Genomic DNA, 23,080 nt, shown 5'->3' on the forward strand with positions numbered 1-23,080 from the left:
GCCTTCGTTCAAACTTAACTGATCTCTCCATACAGGTTGCTTCTGTCAAACCAGACGTGATCTGCTTAACAGAAACTTTCCTCCTTTATGATGTCTCTGATTCCATAGTATCTCTCCCGGGCTACTCCCTCCTCCGGTATGATAGACCTGAGCCTCGTCCTGGAGGAGGGGTTGCTATCTTTATCAAAAACTCTCTTCCTCACTCGCCCTGCACTGCACTCTCTCCACCTCACCCACAGGAATACCTCTGGCTACGGCTTCCCCTTCGCTCCCACCTCTTGTTCATATGTGTGTTGTACCGTCCACCAAACAGTGATGACTCCATCTACATCTCGCTGTCTGATGATATGGACCAACTTCTATCTACTCATCCCAACTCTCTCTTCCTCATATGTGGTGATTTCAATTGTCACCATGCCAGTTGGCTGGGTGTGGGTACCTCTCTCACCAGCCATGGCTCTTCAGCAAAGGACTTCTGCGACTCACTGGGACTGACACAATCTGTCAATTTCCCGACCCGGATCTCAGTCAACGGAACATCTTCTCTTCTGGACTTGGTTATGACTAACTTCCCTGAAAATGTCTGCTGCTCTTCTTCTGCTCCGATCGGATCATCTGATCATGTCCTTGTTAAAGTGGACATCTCTCTGACCATCCTCAGGGAGCCTGCTCAGCGTCGACGAGTCTGGCATTTCACTCAGGCCAACTGGCACGGTCTTCAAGCAGCCATCAATCATCTGGACTGGTCTCCCATCTCTACCACCTCTGACATCAACTCATCCTGGGAATTCTTCCAAAGTAAATTGCTCTCTCTCATGCACAGATTTATCCCATCTCGTCTTCAGTTGTCATACCCTTCCTCCCGTCCATGGTACACGGAATCTTGTGGTGAGGCTGTTGCCCAGAAACAACTTGCCTTCGTCTCCTGGAAAGCAAATCCAACGGAAGGAAATCTCATTTCCTTTCACAAAGCCCGAAACAAGTGTGTGTCCACCCTCAGGAGAGCCAGGAAACAATATCTCTCCGTTCTCAAGACCGAACTCTCTTATCTGTCTCCCTCTTCCAAATCCTGGTGGCGTCTGGTCAAATCCGTTTCTGGTGTTTGTTCCCCCTCCATCCCCTCCCTTACCTCAAACGGCTACACAGCTGACTCCGCACGTGAAAAAGCTGAATGCCTCAACTCTGTGTTTGCCTCTAAATCTTGTGTCCCAAACCCATCCCTCTCTGTACCCACCATACCCAGTCGTACCCTGCTGCTCCTGGACTCCGTGTCCTTTCCTCCTGACAAGGTGGAAAAGTTTCTGTCAACCCTCGACTCTGATTCTGCAACTGGACCCGACGGCATCAGCCCACGGGTCCTAAAATCCTGCTCTGCCGCTCTATCTCACCCTCTCTCTGTTCTCTTCACCCTCTCTTTTGCTCAAGGTCAACTGCCATCTGCTTGGAAATCAGCCAACATCACCGCTTTGCACAAAAAAGGTGCAAAAACAGATCCTAGCAACTACAGACCAATCAGCCTTCTCCCAATTATCAGCAAAGTCATGGAATCCATCATTGCTTCGGATATGAAATCTTTCCTCTTCTCCAATGGCTTGATCTCTGATCATCAATTTGGTTTCAGACCAGGTCACTCTACTCTGGACATGCTGCTTCTGCTGTCTCAACAATGGATGGAGGTCCTCAATGCCAAACAGGAAATTAGAGCTGTCTCCCTCGACATATCACGTGCCTTCGACACGGTCTGGCACCCCGCTCTGCTCACCAAACTCTCCTCCTTTGGTATCCATGGAAATCTCCACGCATGGCTGGCGGACTTCCTCTCTAGTCGTCGTCAACGTGTGGCCCTGAATGGGTTTCTCTCATCTCCTCTTCCTGTTCAGGCTGGAGTTCCCCAAGGCAGTGTTCTGGGCCCCGTGCTTTTTCTGGTCTTCATCAATGATCTCTCTGACTCTCTCGAAAATCCTCTCTATCTCTTTGCTGATGACTCCACTCTCTGCTGCTCCATTCCTCTTCCCTCAGATCGGCAGTCTGCTGCCTCCTCACTCTCTGAAGACCTGGACAAAATCACAGACTGGTCAAACAAGTGGAACATGTCTTTCAATCCTGACAAATCTCACACTCTTACTATGTCTCTCCGAAAAGATCGACTGGACAACCCTCCCATCTACTTTCTCAACAATCCTCTCCAAGAAGTTCTGTCGCTCAAGATTTTGGGTCTCACTATCTGCCATGATCTTTCTTGGGAAAACCACATTTCCAAGCTGGCCTCCAAAGCCAGTCGCCGACTGGGCATCCTCCGTCGTGCGAAGTCCTTCCTCGGCACACCTGAGCTCCTCACCACATACAAGGCTTTCATCCGCAGCTCAATGGAATACTGTTCTCCCCTATGGGTCGGTGCTCCTGCCTCACACCTAGCTCGGCTTCACGCTGTTGAAACCAAAGCTTTCAGAATTATTGGAATCTCCCGCGATGAAGCTATCTCTGAGGGCCTTTCACTCACTCACCGCAGGCAGGTAGGTGGTCTTTCTGTCTTCTACCGACTCCTCTCCGGCGTTGCACCCCCAGCTCTCTCTGTGCTCTGTCCCCCAAATATTCCTACAGGTCGCACAAGATCTGCCAGCAACCCTCTGATGGTTAAACTGCCGAAATCTCGGCTCTCTGCTCACCTTCACTCTTTCATTCCTCTTTTCTCCCGCCTCTGGAACAAACTCCCTCACTCCCTTCAATCCCACTCCTCCCTCCAGGTCTTTAAAACAGCTGTTCACCACCATCTCTTATCTTCCCCCATCCAAAACCTTGATCTTTTCTACCCCCGCTAATTCACCCCAGATCCACCTTGTTTGAAATTCCAACTTCGTTCCTGGAAGTCCTGGCAGTGTCCATATGTTTTATACCTCTCCCACCGCCCCCTTCCCATGCCCCCCCCCCCCCCAAAGCCCTCGCCCTCTCTCAGATCTCTCGATGTCTCCATGTCTCTCGGTCCCTGCTCTCAAATGTTGTGTTTGTGTCCTTCCCCCTCTCTCCCCATCTTGTCTTCCGCTCCCGATGTTATATGTTTTATGTGTCGGTTTGTCTTTCTGTGTGATTAATGTTCGCTCTTTCACGAGCCTCGATCTTGTATACAAAAAAAAAAAAAAAAAAAAAAAAAAAAATGAATCAAAATGAAGTAGTTGAGCTTTAACTGAAAACAGTAGGATGAAACATCACGTGGCCATGCACACAATGCATTATGGGATCTCAATCAGAAACTTGTTTGGCACAAACGATGCAGGTTGTTCACCTGAGCAAAAGGTTATTGTACCAACAGACAGTTTCATCATGTTGAACGCTGCCACTTTAGGCAGTAGTTTACAGATTTTGTATGTACTTGAACAGCCCACCACTTTTTAAAATGTCAATTTCACAAAAGATTATCTCATCGAAGTTTTTGATATACTTTCATGTTGTGAAAATGTTTCTGTTGGCCTTTGGGTGTAAGTCCATCAGGAGAACATGATTATTATTCTGCTTTAATTTTGCATAAAGGTGTCACAGAATGTACAAATTTAAGGTTTAAATTACAAAATCGTCCCCACCCTCCTCTTTCCCTCAGTCACTTTCCTCCCTCACATGATCTTTTCAATCCCACCGCGTTTTCTTTTCTGAATGTTGGCAACTATGCAGTCTGTGATCGAGGAATGACCTAATTTCAATTGAACTATATGTTTTGAACACCAGAACATGAATCGGAACAGGATTCGGAACACAAACCTACTGCAGTGCTTTAGGTCTGAATTTTTGCAAAAATGTACGTTCCGAGCGTACATGCGCACAATGGATTAAGCTCTAAGGTAATTGCTTTAGTCTGTCTGCTTGTCTGGCAGTCAAACAGAATTGAAAATCCTTCTAAACAGGAAACTTACTCTTTTTTTTTTCCTTTTTTTTGTATCCAAGATCAAGGCTCGTGAAAGAGCTGACATTAATCACAAAAAAAAACGGACACATAAAACATGTTATAAGGGGAGTGGTCGATAAGATGGGGAGAGGGGAAAGCACACAAGAACAACATTTATGGACAGGGACATCGGGAGATCTGTGGGAGGGAGAGGACTTGGGGGGAGGAGGCGTGGGAAGAGGGGGCAGGGTAGGAGATGTATAAAACACATGGACACTGCTCGGACTTCCACGAAAGAAGTCGGTATTTCAGAAAAGTGGATCTGGGGTGAATTAATGGGGGTAGAAAAGATCAAGGTTTTGGATGGGGGTCCTGGAGAGATAAGAGATGGTGGTGAAGATAAGAGATGGTGGTGAACAGCTGTTTTAAAGACCTGGAGTATCCTGGAGTACCTGTTTTAAAGAAAAAAAAATTCAATATAAACAAATATCAATGATTCTCTATTATAAACCGCATGGATTTTAGGCGGTAGTTTAAAGATTTTGAGGGATGGCATGAAGCACACAAATAACAGGCACAAATAACAAACTTGACGTGATAAATTAAGTGGTGTAAAAGACGGTGCGCTAACTTCAGTAAACTTCTGAAAAAAAATTATGCAGTCTTTAAAACTTTAATGTTATTTCAATTGAATTTTATTTTGTTATTAACAAACACAAAACACACAGTTACACATAGAATTGAGTCATAGCCATGTTCTTTAAAACAGGATTTCCCTTTGGAGTCTTTGTTCTTTATATGAATACAAGCTGCTTGTCATCCAGGAGATGGCTCAGATGGCAGAGTGCTGCTACAATTCACCACTTGGTACAGTTCACCAGAGAGCCTGGGTTCAATTCTCAGTGTGGTTATGTGATTTTCCTTCATATGCCAATTTGGTTATTTTGAATCCTGTTCATTTATATATTGGCAGTTTATTGGTTCCAACTGGTCCCATTGACCTACTGGTTTTTACTGGTATTTTCTACTGGTCCAGTGTTTCACTTTCCTTATTGAAACTAGTACTGGTCCTATTTCCTATGGGATCTGTCCTGTTGGTTTTCTGTGCGATTTTCGACCTGGGTTGTAATATCCTCTCCCACCTTGAGCGGCGTTACATGATGCACATTTACATGGAGAATTGGTCTCCTACCCTCTGTACCCTAAGCCCCCCAAGACCACCGACAAATACAAAAACAACCATATGCACTAATTGGGGCCATGCTGACCCTATGTAGCAAGTTTCGATGTAATTGGCTCAGAACTCTAGGAGGAGTAGTGCGACAAACAAATACACAAACACTCACTTATCTCTCTGTCTGTTTGTGAACAGGATATCTCCAAAAGTTGTGGACAGATTCAGACGATATTTGGTGGAGAGTTTGTGTATGTGGCAAGGCCGAAATGATTAGATTTTGGTGAAGATGTCGATCCGGATCAGATAATATTTTAAGTTATTCTCACTTAAAGTGATATGGCTAAAACCGATATATTGCATGATATCTCAAAAAGTTATCGACGGACTTGGACGAAATTTGTTGGACATGTTGGGCATGTGATATGGCAGAATCAATTCCATTTTGGTGAAGATACAAATGTGAATTTTTTTCTTTTCTTGTTGCCATGTTGCATCCTCAGAGTAGGAACCCACCTCATGTGTGACAGTCAGGAAAGAACAATCAGAGATTGCAGACTCACGCCAGGATGTGTTTTCAGTGGTTTTTAAGGCTTTTGTGTTAAAACAAATATGGCGGCCGAACCACGTGACCGATGACGTCATCATTATTTGTTTTCTAAACTCATTTATTCCTTGATGATGCTCAAGAAATTTCATCTTGATCGGATAAAGCTTTGTACTTGTGGAATTATGACGTCATAATGGAGGCACCTATGACATCATCATTAACATATTTTATTCCCCATCGAGAGTTCTTTACAATGAGCCATTTCTCAATTTTTTCTATTCGGCACTTTCGGAAATATAGAGGTGCAAACGTTTTCCGTTTTTCCAAGATGGCGGCCGAACCACGTGACCGGTGACGTCGTCATTATTTTTCTTCTCCACCAGTTAATGCCGACATGGCACTCAAGAAATTGCATCTTGATCGGATGAAGTTTTGTACTTGTCGAGTTATGACGTCATAATGGAGGCACCAATGACATCATCATTAACATATTTTAGTCCCCGTGGAGAGTTCTTTACAATGAGCCATGTCTCAATTTTTTCCATTCAGCACTTTCAGAGATATAGAGGTGCAAATTTTTCGGTTTTTACAAGATGGCGGCCGAACCCCGTGACCGATGACATCATCAATTGGGCGCAGTCTATTCCAGGGCAAGACAAATATGTGTATAAAGTTTGGCGATTCTACGTGCAACGGTATAGATGTCGTGCTGCACACAGACAGTCAAACAGACAGACAAACCAACCGATCAACATACTTGCCGGAATCATTTCCGGCAAGTAACAAACAGACAAACGGACTCAAATGCAATGCCCTCTCCTCAGGCGAGGGTAATTAAAAAAAAAATTACAAAATAAAAATGTATGATTGTATGCAGTCTTGACCTTTGACCTGTTGATCTAAACAAAAAACAATCGGCTTCTAGCTTTTGATTGGTGAACCAATTTAGTCACTCAATATGGAAATTCTTTAGATTTCAGGTCAATCAGGTATGTTGGCATATTTTGCAATTGCCTCACTGGATTCACTTTCCCTTTCCCTCATTCACCTGTGCTCAACAACATCTGTATCAAGCAGCACAAACAGAGGCTCCAACCTGTGAGCATAGTGTGGAGTGATAAAGAAGAGGTCACCATCAGGACCTCGAAACACAGCGAGTTTGAATCCGTCGTCTTTGGCATGAAATAGGTAAATCATGAGATGATTTGAGTGCTTCAATCTCCTCTGTCTGTTCTGTATCATTGACAGTAGTCAGTTTGAATGCCTTGCCATCAACAATGAGTGGAACAGATTGTTGAGAGATTCGACAAGAAGCTTCTGAGCAAGTACAGATTTGCAACAGCAGTCAAAAAAGCTTTGCTTTATTCTCATCATTCTGCAGGAAGACTTTGAAATCTGCCGGTGTCACGAAACAGATCCACCCCCGAAACAGATCCGCCCCCCTGCCACGAAATAGACTCTCCCCCGTGACAAAATCGCCCCCTCATAATATATATGTCCATGTTTCAGCAGATATTCAAACTTGGAAAAAAGTGTAACAATTGTATGGCTCTTGGTGATTGTGGAAGAGGTCTTTTACAATTTATCTTCAACTAGAGCAACTGAATATTGGTGTGAAGCAATAAAAATAAAACCATAATAACCATAAAAATAAATAAAAATAACCAAAAATAACATAAAATAACATAAAATAACCCAAAATAACCATAAAATAACCATAAATAACCATAAAAACAACCATAAAAATAACCATAAAATAACCATAAAACCATAAAAACCATAACCAAAATAAAAATAAACCAATATAAATCTATCAATAATTACTATATCAAGTGTTCAAGTATGTCTTAAAAAGATTGAGAAAATGTGAAAGTCCGCACTCAATCAATTCCCCAAACAATATTAGTAGTACTTTTATCACGTCCCCTCTTGTAAACCAATATTTCCATATGTATATTTATATATCCGCAAACGAGAATGGGGGGCGATTCTATTCTGATGGGGGCGAGAAACGTATCCGCCGGGGGGCGAGTTTATACGGGGGCGGATTTATTTCGCGACACCGGCTTCCGAGTATTTTGCCTTCCAGAAGCAATTTCTCACCGCAGCCACGACAGAGCCTTTCATGACTCTTAGGACTGGTTTCAATATAAACAGATGTTGAGAAAATCACATGGCAATTGTTGCTGATTTGATCCAGCAATTTCAGTCTGATGTACTTGAAGGTTGGAGGAACATCTGTCAGTGTGTGGAAGAAAGCATTGCCATCTTAGATAAAGAGCATCTTGGAGTTGTGTTGTGGTAACCGAGTGAAAATTTCATCATTCGAGAGGAAGTGTACTGAAGTTGCTTTACTTGTTCGGAATAGGAAGCCATGTGATGTAGCGAGAGCATGAGGGATCACAGTGATTGGGCAGAACATGAGCTATTCAAGTGAGATTGAATTATCCAGTACCTTAACTGAGACTTCACCAAGGCTACATCACCTTGTTCCTGGTACTTGATAATGTTCCCTTGTATTGTTGTCAGTTTAACATGCTTATTTGCTTTTTCCATTGTTTGCAGCTTCATCTTTGGAACCTTCAATGTCTCCTCCATTCTCTTGTCAACAGCAAACAGATTCCATGGAATCAGAGATCTTGCTACTTACATGACTCCCTTCTTCAGTAATTGCTTGCCACTAGGATGTGGCTTGTCAATTATAAGGAGAAAGATGGAAAACCACGCAAGGAAAAACATGTTGTTCTGATGACCAGACGTGAAAAAGGAATTTGTCATTTCCCCCATTGTTTTGTGAAATAGAGGGAAGCTGTTGGTCCTGATAGTATTGATCAGAAGAAAAAAGAGTCGTACATCATCGAAGAAAGACACCCAGAGCTTACCAGTTTTCCCCAGTAGACAAATCTGCGCTTGCTTCTAAAACTCAAGGTAGTCCTTGTGGTATCCAGACATGGCCACCGAATCATCTTTTAGAGCTTTTGCAAGATTTTCTGGAGTAGTTGCTATGATAAGCTCTTTCAGAGCTTCTGCATTGCTGCTTGTGTTGGGATTATGCTCCATGTAGTTCCAAAGAAGAAGTCGCTCATAAGACTCCCTTGTCACTTTGAGACACCAGATTGCTCTGCTGTAGCTCTTCCCACTGAGTACTTTCTTCAAACAACTGGAGGTAACCAAGTTAGCTTCACTAAGGAGCTCAGCATAATCTGTACCTGCCATCTTGTGGCTCATCATGTTGAGATAATTCATGATCGCGTGGAATGCCCTGATTGGTACAATGTGGTTTTTGTGTAATCATCTGGGTTGTTCCATATGATCAGCAAAGCTTTCATGCATATTTTGAGGTTAAACGTGTTTATGGTATAATTCTTGCCCACCTCTTCAGTGGCTTGCTTTGACTCCCTGAGAAGGTTCTCCATGACATTGTACTCTGTCGTAGGCTGCAGAATTTAGAGTTAGATGGCAATCGTAGTGCGCTTAGCTGCAGGGTTTTCTGTAGCAGAGATGAAGGCTGCACAGGAAGACACTTCCTCATTACCTGTTGTGCTGGCCTCCCGACAGAGCACCGAGGCAATAGACATTTTGAGCATCTTTTTACGCAGCCTCATTTTCAGGTGGTTGATCGATATTCTCCATCATGACTAGGCCCTTATTTTTGGTTAATATGTGGAGGGGTTAATTCTCTGGGGGGGGGGGGGGGAGAAATAGGGGGGAGTAAGTTTAGAGGAGGTAAATATGTAGATAACTAGATGTTTCCTCCTGGGGACTGATGGTAACGATGAGCTGGCAATGTACAATGCTGGCAATTACCTTGCATCTCCTACAGTCACGTGAAAAAGTAAGCACACCCCATGTAAAGTTTTGACTTTTTCAACATATTTCAACATACAGCTATTTGATCTTCATTTCAACAATATTGATAGATAAAGGTGATATTTGACTTTTTCAACATATTTCAACATACAGCTATTTGATCTTCATTTCAACAATATTGACAGATAAAGGTGATATAATATAACAAATATCATGGAACATTTACATTTTGTAGACCATTGTATAATTTAAATAAACATAAATGCAAATTTCGCATGTGGAAAAAGTAAGTACACCCCTACATTTATCACTACTTCAAATATCTAAAATTAGAATCAGGTGCACCAGCTCAGGTGAAAATGATTAGAACATCGTTAGAGAGGATCTTGGAGGAACCTGTCTTATTTAAACCTCAAACATTTAGTTTGGTTTGCTCTTTGTTGTTGAAGTGTGCGGCGTCACCATGCCTAGATCAAAAGCGCTCTCTGAGGCCTTCAGAAAGGTTATAGATGCCTACGAGTATGGGAAGGGATTTTAAAAGATCTCCAAACAATATGAAATCAATCATTTGACTGTCCGGAAGATCATCTACAAGTGGAGAAGTTTCCAAACAACTGCCAACTTGTTCAGGCCAGGCCGCCCCAGCAAGTTCAGCCCGAGAGCAGACCGCAAGATGCTGAAAGAAGTCTCTAAGAACCCCCAGAATGTCATCACGGGACCTACAGGTAGCTCTTGCCACTGTTGATGTCAAAGTGCACGAGTCTACCAATTAGAAAGAGGCTGCACAAATTTGATCTACATGGGAGGTGTGTCAGGAGGAAACCTTTGCTGTCCAGAAAGAACATCAGGGCAAGACTAAAGTTTGCCAATGAACACCTAGGCAAAGACCAGCACTTCTGGAACAATGTGCTCTGGACAGATGAGTCAAAGGTAGAGCTATTTAGCCACAGTACCAGAAGACATGTTTGGCGAAAACCAAAGACAGCATTTCACCACAAGAACCTGATACCAACTGTAAAGCATGGTGGTGGAAATATGGTTTGGGGCAGCTTTGCTGCATCAGGGCCTGGGCAGCTCACCATCATAGAATCCACTATGAATTATTCATTGTACCAGAGGGTGCTTGAGGATAATGTGAGGCCATCTGTTGGGAAAGTTGAAGCTCAACCGAAGGTGGACCTTGCAACAAGACAATGACCCTAAACATACCAGTAAATCCAACAAGGAATGGCTGAAAAGAAAGAAATAGAGGGTTCTGGAATGGCCAAGTCAAAGCCCGGATCTAAATCCCATCGAGATGTTGTGGGGGGATTTGAAACGAGCTGTGCATGCAAGAAACCCCTCAAACATCGCACAGCTGAAAGAATTCTGCATGGAGGAGTCGGCAAAAATTTCTCCCAGTCGATGTCAGAGACTGGTAGACAGTTATAAGAAACGCCTACTTGAGGTTGTTTCTGCCAAAGGGGGCAATACCAACTATCCGAGCCAAGGGTGTACTTACTTTTTCCACATGCGAAATTTGCATTTATGTTTATTAAAGTTATACAATGGACTACAAAATGTAAATGTTTCATGATATTTGTTGTATTATATCACCTTTATCTATCAATATTGTTGAAATGAAGATCAAATAGCTGTTTATTGAAATATATTGAAAACGTCAAATTTTGCATGGGGTGTACTTACTTTTTCACGTGACTGTATATCATGATGTCACCAGCCGTGTTTATGATCCCACTCTGAATGGAACACGTCATTGTATGGGACTCTGACGTTTTTCCATGTCAGTAGAGAAGACTTCCATTCCAATGGAGCATCAACTGCTGCTTCTAATTACATGGCAAAGCTGTTGCTTTCACAATGGCCAAATCGATTGAACATGGTCAACAGCTGCCGGCTCCTATACAAGTGTCAAAGAGTCATGCTTCGCAAGACATGTTTTGGCAATTTCCATTCACCACTGGTGACTGCATGGCAAAGATCTTGTCCTAAGGAGAGCACCAGGTGACTGGATCGAACTTATTTGGTGACTGCATGATCTGCTATGATAAAAGTCATGAACTAGTGCTGGAGTTGTTAACGGTAACCCATCATTCACATCTAAATCACTGACAGAGGGCGGCCATTGGAGTTCAGCTGTCTGTTTAAAAGCTCTCACAATTACACCACGTAATAACTTGTCGACTTCCTTGACCAAGTCCTCAGAAGAAAGCTCATTTGCTTTGCTCATTGCTTCACCCATTGATATGTTTCTATGAAATATCAAGTATAATGGGGAATTTCCTTCAGGTTCTGCCCTCGTGAACTGGATTTTGCCAAGGCAAATCCTCTATATTTAGGAGTTGCAATAGAGATTTTGTCCATCTCTGTAATGTACATCAGAGTTAACGTTGAGAGGGATATTCGTTTATGTTCGGCTGCAACAACTTTTCCGATGTAAGCTACCAGAAGACATGATTGAGAGTTTCTTGGTGGGCAGGTGCCATTCCAGATTGTGTCATCACATGCTCAAGGTTAGTATTTCTCCAGTATTCTGCTTTTGATGTGCACTTCCTTCTCCATCTCGAGCTTCCTTCACAAGCAAAAAGTCAAATCCACGGATTATATGGAGCAATTTATGGTCTTCCCTCTCCTCTGGAACTTCTTGAATTGTTGTCCCACCATCCTTCTAAAAAACTGTCGTTGACTCCTTAGATCAACTTCCCTGCTTTCGGACATTATTACATCCAGCTTTAGCGCAGAACATACAATCAGCTTCAAATATAGTTCATTCATTACTTCTGTTACATATTTATGTGAATGTATGTGGATTACCATTCAGGTCTTTGCTTATCCGTGTGTAGTATATTAAGGGTGGTTGTGATTGGAGGGTCAGGAGCCCTTCTGAACCAGTGGCCGGAAACGGAAGTGACCGGAAACGGAAGAAGAAAAGACACGAGGAGAAAAAGGACGGTTATTATTCTTTCTCGCCCCGCTCCGACAAAAGGTGGGATCGATCGACCTTGCGCTGCGTGAAACAGCGGCGTTCCGAAGCCTGTCTGGCGAGAGGAATTACCGGAACGTGTACCGGCCCGGTGGAGACGTCAAGTTGACGTGGGGCCGTGCATCGAACCCGCGTCTGGCCTCGTTCGCGGACCGTCCAAACAGACGCGTGCGGGGGGGTCGCACGTCGGGGCCTAACGCGCCTTGCAAGCGGCGTGGGGTTTGGCTTGCTTTACCGTATCCGCTGCGCGTGGCCACGAGGGGCTGCAGCCACGGTGCCTGGTACGATACCTGCCCGGTGGAACCACGTCCACCCGGGGTTCGTTCTACCGCCCGAGTGCGGTGACGGCGACCATCATCTTGGTCAGGAGGGGCCCAGAGACATTGTGCGAGACCGAGACCAAAAGGGTGTCGTGAGTACTCACCGGGACACACGTATATAAGATGGCCATCTTACTCATAGGAAAGTGCTTGTGAATTGGGAATTGTTGACGGTTGTATATGGTTGATTGCTCGGGGAAAATCTCCGTGGTTGTGTCATTGCAATTGTATGGTCATTCCCATTGAAATATATCCTTGAACGTCAGTTGTCTCCTGGGGTGAAATTCATATGGATTGCATGGCGAGAGCGCATATTTAATACAGCTTTCTGGCGAAGTTCCTCTCACGGTCCGGGGGTCACCGAGACCAGGTATTCACCGAGGGGACCACGTAACAGAATTGGGGGCTCGTCCAAATTACGATTTGCGGTTTCGCAATTGGGTCTACGTCCGGGATTTAAAATTGTATAAAATAATAAAATAATAATTTTTTATTAATTAAAAATTATTAATTAATTATTAATTGGTAATATTTTTTTTTTGAGAAATTGGGGTAAAGTCTTGGGTGAAGGTTAACAGGTGTTAACGATAGGCACCATGGCGTTTGTGGCACAGAACTTTGGGGTAACCCCGAGTGAGGCACAGTTCCGAGCGTTGCTAAAGTCGGACCTCTTGAAATTGGCCAAACATTTTAACTTGGAGGTCCGAACTAATTTGAGGAAGGCAGAGTTGCAGGCCACGGTGATACAATCTATGGTGGGATTAGGAACATGGGACGAGTTAGCCTGGGAGTGGCTACCCGAAGAACCAGAAGACGTTGAGCTCCGGAAACTGGAGTTGCAATTACAGAGCCAGGAACGGATTAAAGAAGAAGAAAGGAAAGCAGGAAAGGAAAGAGCAGAAGAAGAAAGGAAAGCAGAAAAGGAAAGAGCAGAAGAAGAAAGGAAAGCAGAAGAGAGGAGGGAAGAGAAACAAGCAGAGGAAAGGAGAGTGGAACGAGAACTCCAGGAAAGGTTAGAAGACAAAAAAGCAGAGGAAAGGAGAGCTGCAAGGGACCTCGAAGCAGAGGAGAGAAAAGCGGAAAGGGAATTAAAGGAACGTGACATGGAGCTTCAGCAAGAAATCAAATTCAAGGAGCTGGAGTTAATGAGAGAACGGGGAGAGGCACCACCCTTGCTGACGGGGTCGACACCTAACCAGAAAACCTGGGATGTGGGCAGACATGTGAGGCTGGTTCCACCGTTCAGTGAAAAAGAAGTCGCGAAATTTTTTCCACACTTTGAGAAAGTGGCTCGACAATTAAACTGGCCGGAGGAGGCCTGGACCATACTCGTGCAAAGTGTGCTGGTGGGGAAAGCTCAGGAAATTTATTCGGCGCTACCAATGGACCAATGTGCAGATTATGAGGTACTGAAGACGCACATCCTCAAAGCGTATGAGTTGGTTCCGGAAGCTTACAGGCAAAAATTCAGGAATGCCAGGAAGAGGGAGAGTGAGACCCATGTGGAGTTTGCCAGAGTGAAAGAAAACATGTTTGATCGGTGGTGTGAGTCAAAAGGAGTCGGGAAAGACTTCGAGACATTGCGGGATTTGATCCTGGTGGAGGAATTCCAGCAGTGTGTCCACGAGGACATCAAAGTGTACCTGCAGGAAAAGAAGGTACCAAAGTTGTGGGACGCAGCCACCATGGCAGATGATTATGCCTTAACCCACCGAATAGGGGTCCACGAACCTAACTCCTCGCCTAGATCTCTGCAGGGGAGGAGGGGAACAGCAGGTGCGGAGAACGACCATACATGGCGGCGGCCTCGAGATGATTATGGGGACCACTATGATACCCCACCGGTTCGAAATCAGAGGGATGCGGGCCCAAGACAAACTTATAGTTCGGGGGGCCCGAGGCAGACCCCGAGTTTTTCCTCCGGGCCTACTTGCGCGTTTTGCAAGAAACCTGGACACTTGATGTCCAGTTGTTACCTCATGAAAAGGGACAACCCAGAGCGGAGTCCGACTATTACAACTCCGAATGCGATGGCTAGCGTAAGAAATCGCCATCAAAAGGGTTACCAACCATTTATTTCAGAGGGGTTTGTGTCACTGGATGGAGCCTCGAATAACCGGAGACCGGTTAGGATATTGAGGGACACAGGGGCCCATCAATCTTTAATGCTTGAAGGCATTTTGCCATGGTCCGAGGAGACGGCAACGGGGGATAGTGTTCGTTTACAGGGGATCGGGGGCGGTGTTAGTGCTCCCCTTCAGGTCATCCAGTTGGAGTCCGATTTGGTGTCAGGACCGGTCACCGTCGGTTTACAAGCCACGCTTCCTGTAGAGGGTGTATCTGTGGTTATCGGGAATGATTTGGCCGGGGGTCAAGTTTATGGTAACCTGAGGGTTGGTAAAGAGCCCAGCAGGGAAAATAACACCACACCAGCTCGGGATGGCGACAAAAGTGCCAAGTTATTTGTAGGGGGACTGAACTTCAAAACAGAGGAAGAAGTTCTGACCTCTGTCTTCAACAGATATGGGCCGCTGGTGGAAGTGCGGTTGGTAAGAGACTGGGAAACGCAACAGTCAAGAGGGTTTGGCTTTGTCACGTTTGCCAGCACAAAAGACGCCAGAGAGGCAGAGAAGAATTGGAATGGCAAGGATTTGGAGGGTCGGACCATAACAGTAGGGAAGGCATTTCGTAGGCGTCGAGAGGTCTACAGGAGAGGACAACTGGGCGGTAGTTTTGGTAGTGGCCGAGAAGGAGACCGCTATTCATGGGACTACAGGGACCAGTGGTCCCACCCTAATTATTAGGGAAGTTCTGAGAAGTTGAAGCACTGAGGGCGGCGGAGCCGCCGAGCCAAGATTCCTACACGAATTAACCGTGAACTCCACGTTCCTCAAGGCGCCCATGTAGATAACTTTCCTGCACGGACTAACCGTGAACTCCGCGTTCCTAAAGGCATCCATGTAGTGAATACTCGGCTTGGCCTCCCGGAAAAAGTGCTATCGAGTTGCTTAACTTTGGATCTTTGATCAACCCCTTAACCTTCATTCCCAAGAAACTGGCGGTCAAAGTCAGAGGGTCATGAGATGGAGTTTGATTTGGCAGGGACAATGTCGTTGCTGGTGCTTAGTACAGAGTGAGTAATCTGGAGGGGTTGTGGTGAAATTTTGGTGGCTTTATTTTTAAGTGATAACTGTGCCCGGGGGCAACTGATAATGTGGGGGGGTTGAATTATCTGGTTTGTTTCTCCAAATTGGCCGGCAAAGAAAGTTTTCGCTGGGTTCAAACTTTCTTTCTTGAAGGGGGGGAGTGTTACATATTTATGTGAATGTATGTGGATTACCATTCAGGTCTTTGCTTATCCGTGTGTAGTATATTAAGGGTGGTTGTGATTGGAGGGTCAGGAGCCCTTCTGAACCAGTGGCCGGAAACGGAAGTGACCGGAAACGGAAGAAGAAAAGACACGAGGAGAAAAAGGACGGTTATTATTCTTTCTCGCCCCGCTCCGACAAAAGGTGGGATCGATCGACCTTGCGCTGCGTGAAACAGCGGCGTTCCGAAGCCTGTCTGGCGAGAGGAATTACCGGAACGTGTACCGGCCCGGTGGAGACGTCAAGTTGACGTGGGGCCGTGCATCGAACCCGCGTCTGGCCTCGTTCGCGGACCGTCCAAACAGACGCGTGCGGGGGGGTCGCACGTCGGGGCCTAACGCGCCTTGCAAGCGGCGTGGGGTTTGGCTTGCTTTACCGTATCCGCTGCGCGTGGCCACGAGGGGCTGCAGCCACTGTGCCTGGTACGATACCTGCCCGGTGGAACCACGTCCACCCGGGGTTCGTTCTACCGCCCGAGTGCGGTGACGGCGACCATCATCTTGGTCAGGAGGGGCCCAGAGACATTGTGCGAGACCGAGACCAAAAGGGTGTCGTGAGTACTCACCGGGACACACGTATATAAGATGGCCATCTTACTCATAGGAAAGTGCTTGTGAATTGGGAATTGTTGACGGTTGTATATGGTTGATTGCTCGGGGAAAATCTCCGTGGTTGTGTCATTGCAATTGTATGGTCATTCCCATTGAAATATATCCTTGAACGTCAGTTGTCTCCTGGGGTGAAATTCATATGGATTGCGTGGCGAGAGCGCATATTTAATACAGCTTTCTGGCGAAGTTCCTCTCACGGTCCGGGGGTCACCGAGACCAGGTATTCACCGAGGGGACCACGTAACACTTCCCTTTCTCGGGGATCTACAAGATTATTCAGAAGTTACTGGATGATCATCGGAATGCTTTAGTCTGTTCAGATCCGCTGTGAAATGAGAATAGTAGTTGCGATGATTGCCGTCAGTGGTACATATATCTTTAGGTATTTGCTCACAGACAGAAAGAAGCCATTCTTGTTGGGTCATCAATAGGTTCTGCCATTTGCCGACCCTTTACATTCTGGAGCTTGCTCAGAAGTCCCTGTGCGTCCTTCATTGCAGAAAAAGGCACAAGTTCTCCATGTTTGATACCGTCCGCTTCCGCATGGACAATACATTTGCCCCATCGTTGTTTCTTTTTTGTAGGTGAGTCCTTCCATGGCTCATGACCCTTCTGTTTTGAAGACATTTTGCTTTACGAGATGTCAGTATGCTGATGTTGTTCAGCATGCCCCTCAAAGCATTGTATGATTTCCCTTGAGAGGATCTTCAAAAAAAGCAGATACACATTAATGAGATGCATGATTTCAATAAAGTCTGAATATTTTTATGCCTCCGGCGACATGTTTCCGGGTTGTCCATCCGTCCGCACATCCGTAAGTCTGGGCTAAACCTCGTTATCTCAGCAACCATATGTCCGATTGTGACGAAACTTTCAGGGTAGGAGTGACACCCATGCAGAATGTTTTTGTGATAATTGTGATGTCATCGACATCGTGATGTAATTGTGATGTCATGTCACGTGGTATGGCAGCCATCTTGGATTAAAAGCAAATAATTAAAAAATTATTTCTCGGAAACCACTGAATGAAAAAATTTGAAGCTTGGCACATTGTCAAGTACTCCCAATGGGGAACAAAAGCATGAAAATGATATCATCAGTGAAGTGGTATACCAGCCAAAAATGTTTTAATCGAATTCCTTATCCTAAAAATCTGAAATTGCATGCACATGATCTATGACCCATTTTTATTGAAATATTAAATCTATGACACCATAGGTCACATGGTTTGGCAGCCATATTGGATTGAAGAAAAATATGAAATAATAATATCTCTGAAACTGCTCACCCTATCGATGCGAAATTTTACAAATATCATCTAATAGCACTGTTGCATATAGTTTGAAAATGATGATGTCATAGGTCACGTGGTTTGGCAGCCATCCTGGATAGAAAAATGAACCCTATCCGATCAACACAAAACTTCACAAACGTGATCCCATACCCATACATATTGAGAGTGATGGCATCTACCCATTGTGGGACGATGCGGAGGCATATTGGCGACACGGTCGTGTTGTTCTTGGGGAGGGGAGGGGGGAATGTACAATGCACCCTCCTTTGTCCCTCGCTGACGTCACTACCTGACCAATTCTGACTTCCCATTACACCTAAAGTTCTGTTGCAGATGCTCCTTAACATTTTCTTATCTTAATCATTATTCTCATCATTATTCCATTATTACCCTCGCCAGAGGAGAGGGTATTGCATTTGAGTCCGTTTGTCCATTTGTCTGTTTGTTACTTGCCGGAAAAGATTCCGGCAAGTATGTTGATCTGTTCGTTTGTTTGTCTGTCTGTTTGTCTGTTTGCAGCACTACGTCTACACCGTTGCACGTAGAATCGCCAAACTTTGCACACGTATTTGTCTTGCCCTCTAATATACTGTGCCCAAATGATGACGTCATCGGTCACGTGGTTCGGCCGCCATCTTGGAAAAACCGAAAAATTTTGCACCTCGATATCTCAAAGTGCTGAACAGAAAAAATTGAGACATGGCTCATTGTAAAGAACTCTCCATGGGGAATAAAACATGTTAATGATGACGTCATAGGTCACGTGGTTCGGCCGCCATCTTGGAAAAACCGAAAAACTTTGCACCACTATATCTCCGAAAGTGCTGAATAGACAAAAATTGTGACATGGCTCATTGTAAAGAACTCTCCATGGGGAATAAAATATGTTAATGATGACGCCATCAGTCATGTGGTTCGGCCGCCATCTTGGAAAAACGGCAAAACGTTGCACCACTATATCTCCAAAAGTGCTGAACAGAAAAAATTGAGACATGGCTCATTGTAAAGAACTCTCCATGCGGAATAAAATACGTTAATGATGATGTCATCAGTCACGTGGTTCGGCCGCCATCTTGGAAAAACCGAAAAATTTTGCACCTCTATCTCTCTGAAAGTACTGAATAGAAAAAATAGAGACATGGCTCATTGTAAAGAACTCTCCATGTGGAATAAAATATGTTAATAAGACGTCATAGGTCACGTGGTTCGGCCGCCATCTTGGAAAAACCGAAAAACTTAGCACCTCCATATCTCCAAAAGTGCTGAATAGAAAGAATTGAGACATGGCTCATTACAAAGAACTCTCCATGGGGAATAAAATATGTTAATGATGATGTCATCAGTCAGGTGGTTCGGCCGCCATCTTGGAAAAACCAAAAAACGTAGCACCTATGTATCTCGGAAAGTGCTGAATATAAAAAATTGAGACATGGCTCATTGTAAAGAACTCTCCATGGGGAATAAAATATTTTAATGATGACGTCATCGGTCACGTGGTTCGGCCGCCATATTTGTCCTAAATGGCCTATAAAAAAGTACATTCCGGCAAGTCCTCGGTCTCTGACCGATTTTCTGTTTGTCTGTTTGTTTGTTTGTCCGCACAGAATAAATATGATTTTCTCTGCAACTGTTTGCCCAATTGACAGGAAATTTTCACCATCGGTGCAACTCCACCCGTAGATTTTTTAAATGATGATACCATTTTTTTTTTAAATGACAAACACCTGTAGATTTTAATTTAATGACGTCATAGGTCACATGGTATTTGCGCCATCTTGGAAAAACCGAAAAACTTTGCCCCTATATATCTCCAAAAGCGCTGAGTAGAAAAAATTGAGACTTGGCTCATTGTAAAGAACTCTCCATGGGGAATAAAATATGTTAATGATGATGTCATAGGTGCCTCCATTATGACGTCATAATTCGACAATTACAAAACTTCATCCGATCAAGATGAAATTTCTTGAGCGTCATGTAGGCATAAATTGGTGGAGAAAAAAATATAATGATGATGTCATCGTTCAAGTGTTTCGGCCGCCATCTTGGAAAAAACGAAAAACATTGTACCTCTATATCTCCGAAAGTGCTGAATAGAAAAATTTGAGACATGGCTCATTGTAAAGAACTCTCCATGGGGAATAAAATATGTTAATAATGATGTCATAGCTGCCTCCATTATGACGTCATAATTCGACAAGTACAAAACTTCATCCGATCAAGATGAAATTTCTTGAGCATAATCTCGGAATAAATTAGTTTAGGAAAAAAAGGTGATGATGTCATCGGTCACGTGGTTCGGCCGCCCTATTTGTTTTCACACAAAAGCCTTAAAAACCACTGCAAATACATCCTGGTGAGGGTTTGCAATCTCTGATTGCTTTTTCTTGTTCTCATCTTAATCCGTAATCATGGCTCCTTAACCAGTCACGAAGCTCGGGGCATGGTTTCTCTGTTACGAGTCATCAAGGCAGAGTCTAGCCGCCATTCAGAAATGTTCGGCTGGTTGGGGTTTACTTGCCCGATGGAATGTTCGGGTACTCTTGGCGATCGTGGTTGTTGTTTTAATGGCGACCCCTTTTGATGAAATAAAACGTAGGGGAAATCACAGGAGGGCAATTACACACAGGGGATTATTCTTGAGCCCGACCTAATTGGCTAGCTCCACCCCTCGAATGGAGACACATATACGATCTTTTTATATACAGATTCCCGACTTAGTTCATTGAGGGTCTGCTTCTTCGCGTCACATGGTACATGCTAAACTAAACATTCCGAACTTTCCTTGAGATTTATCTCCACCCCCACAAACGTAACAATATTAAAGTAGACTGCCTAGTTGCATCAGAGTGAGGTTGGTCTGCACATGGTTATGGTTTGGGTTATGGCTGATAGTGTTCGGGATGTTAGGGTAGGGCAGTTAGGTTAGGGATTTTAGGAGGGTTGTTATGGTTAGGGTTGTTGGTGTTAGGTATGCTGGGTTAGGATTTGCACACAAGTAAATGAAAATATGCTATCCAGTTCCTTGCGGGAATAAGTGAGGTTGATAAAAAAAGAAAACAAAATATGGAACGCTTCACGAATTTGCGTGTCATCCGTTCACGAAACGTGTTGACGCGTTTGGGGCGTTTCTGCAGTTCCAAATAGATATTTCCACGCCCCTTTCTCTTTCCCCTCTTTTGCCCCCTCGTGGAGAAGATTATGCCCCCGCCTTTGCGCAGGGGCCATGCTAATCTTCTCTGTATCGTTCCAATTTTTGCATATGTACTGCCGAAGCGAGTACACTTAATGATGTATTCTGATCTCCTTTAGTACCCAATACAACTGCTACTCATTTACATTAATGGTGACTGAATTGTTAAGAATTTAAAAAATGTACATTGTACCCATTACATTTCTGCACTCTTAATTTGATATAGTTGTACGAATGAATCAAAATGAAGTAGTTGAGCTTTAACTGTAAACAGTAGGATGAAACATCACGTGGCCATGCACACAATGCATTATGGGATCTCAATCAGAAACTTGTTTGGCACAAACGATGCAAGATGTTCACCTGAGCAAAAGGTTATTGTAACAACAGGCAGTTTCATGATGGTGAACGGTGCCACTTTAGGCAGTGGTTTACAGATTTTGTATGTACTTGAACAGCCCACCACTTTTTAAAATGTCAATATCACAAAAGATTATCTCATCGAAGTTTTTGATATACTTTCATGTTGTGAAAAGGTTTGTGTTGGCGTTTGGGTGCAAGTCCATCAGGAGAACGTGATTATTATTCTGCTTTAATTTTGCATAAAGGTGTCACAGAATAGGTCTGAATTTTTGCAAAAATGTACGTTCCGAGCGTACATGCGCACAATGGATTAAGCTGTAAGGTAATTGCTTTAGTCTGTCTGCTTGTCTGGCAGTCAAACAGAATTGAAAATCCTTCTAAACAGGAAACTTACTCTTTTTCCCCTTTTTTTGTATACAAGATCAAGGCTCGTGAAAGACCTGACATTAATCACACAAAAAAACGGACACATAAAACATATTATAAGGGGAGTGGTCGACAAGATGGGGAGAGAGGGTGGAAGCACACAAGAACAACATTTGAGAACAGGGACATCAGGAGATCTGTGGGAGGGAGAGGGCTTGGGGGGAGGAGGCATGGGAAGAGGAGGCAGGGTAGGAGAAGTATAAAACACATGGACACTGCTCGGACTTCCAGGAAAGAATTTACTATTTCAGAAAAATGGATCTGGGGTGAATTAATGGGGGTAAAAAGATCAAGGTTTTGGATGGGGGAAGATAAGAGATGGTGGTGAACAGCTGTTTTAAAGACCTGGAGTATCCTGGAGTACCTGTTTTAAAGAAGAACAAAAATGAATATAAATAAATATCAATGATTCTATATTATAAACCGCATGGATTTTAGGCGGTAGTTTACAGATTTTGAGGGATGGCATGAAGGACACAAATAACAGGCACAAATAAGAGACTTAACGTGGTAAATGACGTGGTGTAAAAGACGGTGCGCTAACGTCAATAAACTTCTGAAAAAAATTATGCAGTCTTTAAAACTTTAATTTTATTTCAATTGAATTTTATTTTGTTATTAACAAACACAAAACACACAGTTACACATAGAATTGAGTTATAGCCATGTTCTTTATAACAGTATTTGCCTTTAGAGTCTTTGTTGTTTATATGAATACAAGTTGCTTGTCATCCAGGAGATGATGGCTCAGATGGCAGAGTGCTGCTACAATTCACCACTGGTACAGTTCACCAGAGGGCCTGGGTTCAATTCTCAGTGTGGTTATCTGATTTTCCTTCATATGTCAATTGGTTATTTTGGATCCTGTTCATTTATGTATTGGTAGTTTATTGGGTCCAACTGGTCCCATTGACCTATTGGTTTTTGCTGGTATTTTCTACTGGTCCAGTGTTTCACTTTCCTTATTGAAACTAGTACTGGTCCTATTTCCTATGGGATCTGTCCTGTTGGTTTTCTGTGCGATTTTCGACCTGGGTTGTAATATCCTCTCCCACCTTGAGCGGCGTTACATGATGCACATTTACATGGAGAATTGGTATCCTACCCTCTGTACCCT

At 43.9% G+C, this 23,080-nt stretch overlaps 1 protein-coding gene and 1 pseudogene across 3 annotated transcripts in view; one reads left to right on the top strand and one right to left on the bottom strand.

Annotated features, from left to right (window-relative positions):
* MUSK (muscle associated receptor tyrosine kinase) overlaps positions 1 to 23,080 on the top strand; it is a 105,459-nt gene that overhangs the window by 63,782 nt on the left and 18,597 nt on the right. The window lies entirely within an intron of this gene.
* Positions 21,192 to 21,264, bottom strand: LOC137411137 (U6 spliceosomal RNA; annotated as a pseudogene).

The sequence above is a fragment of the Myxine glutinosa genome, chromosome 1 (genome assembly GCF_964187855.1).
Source record: "Myxine glutinosa chromosome 1, kmMyxGlut1.1, whole genome shotgun sequence".
NCBI lineage: Eukaryota > Metazoa > Chordata > Myxini > Myxiniformes > Myxinidae > Myxine > Myxine glutinosa.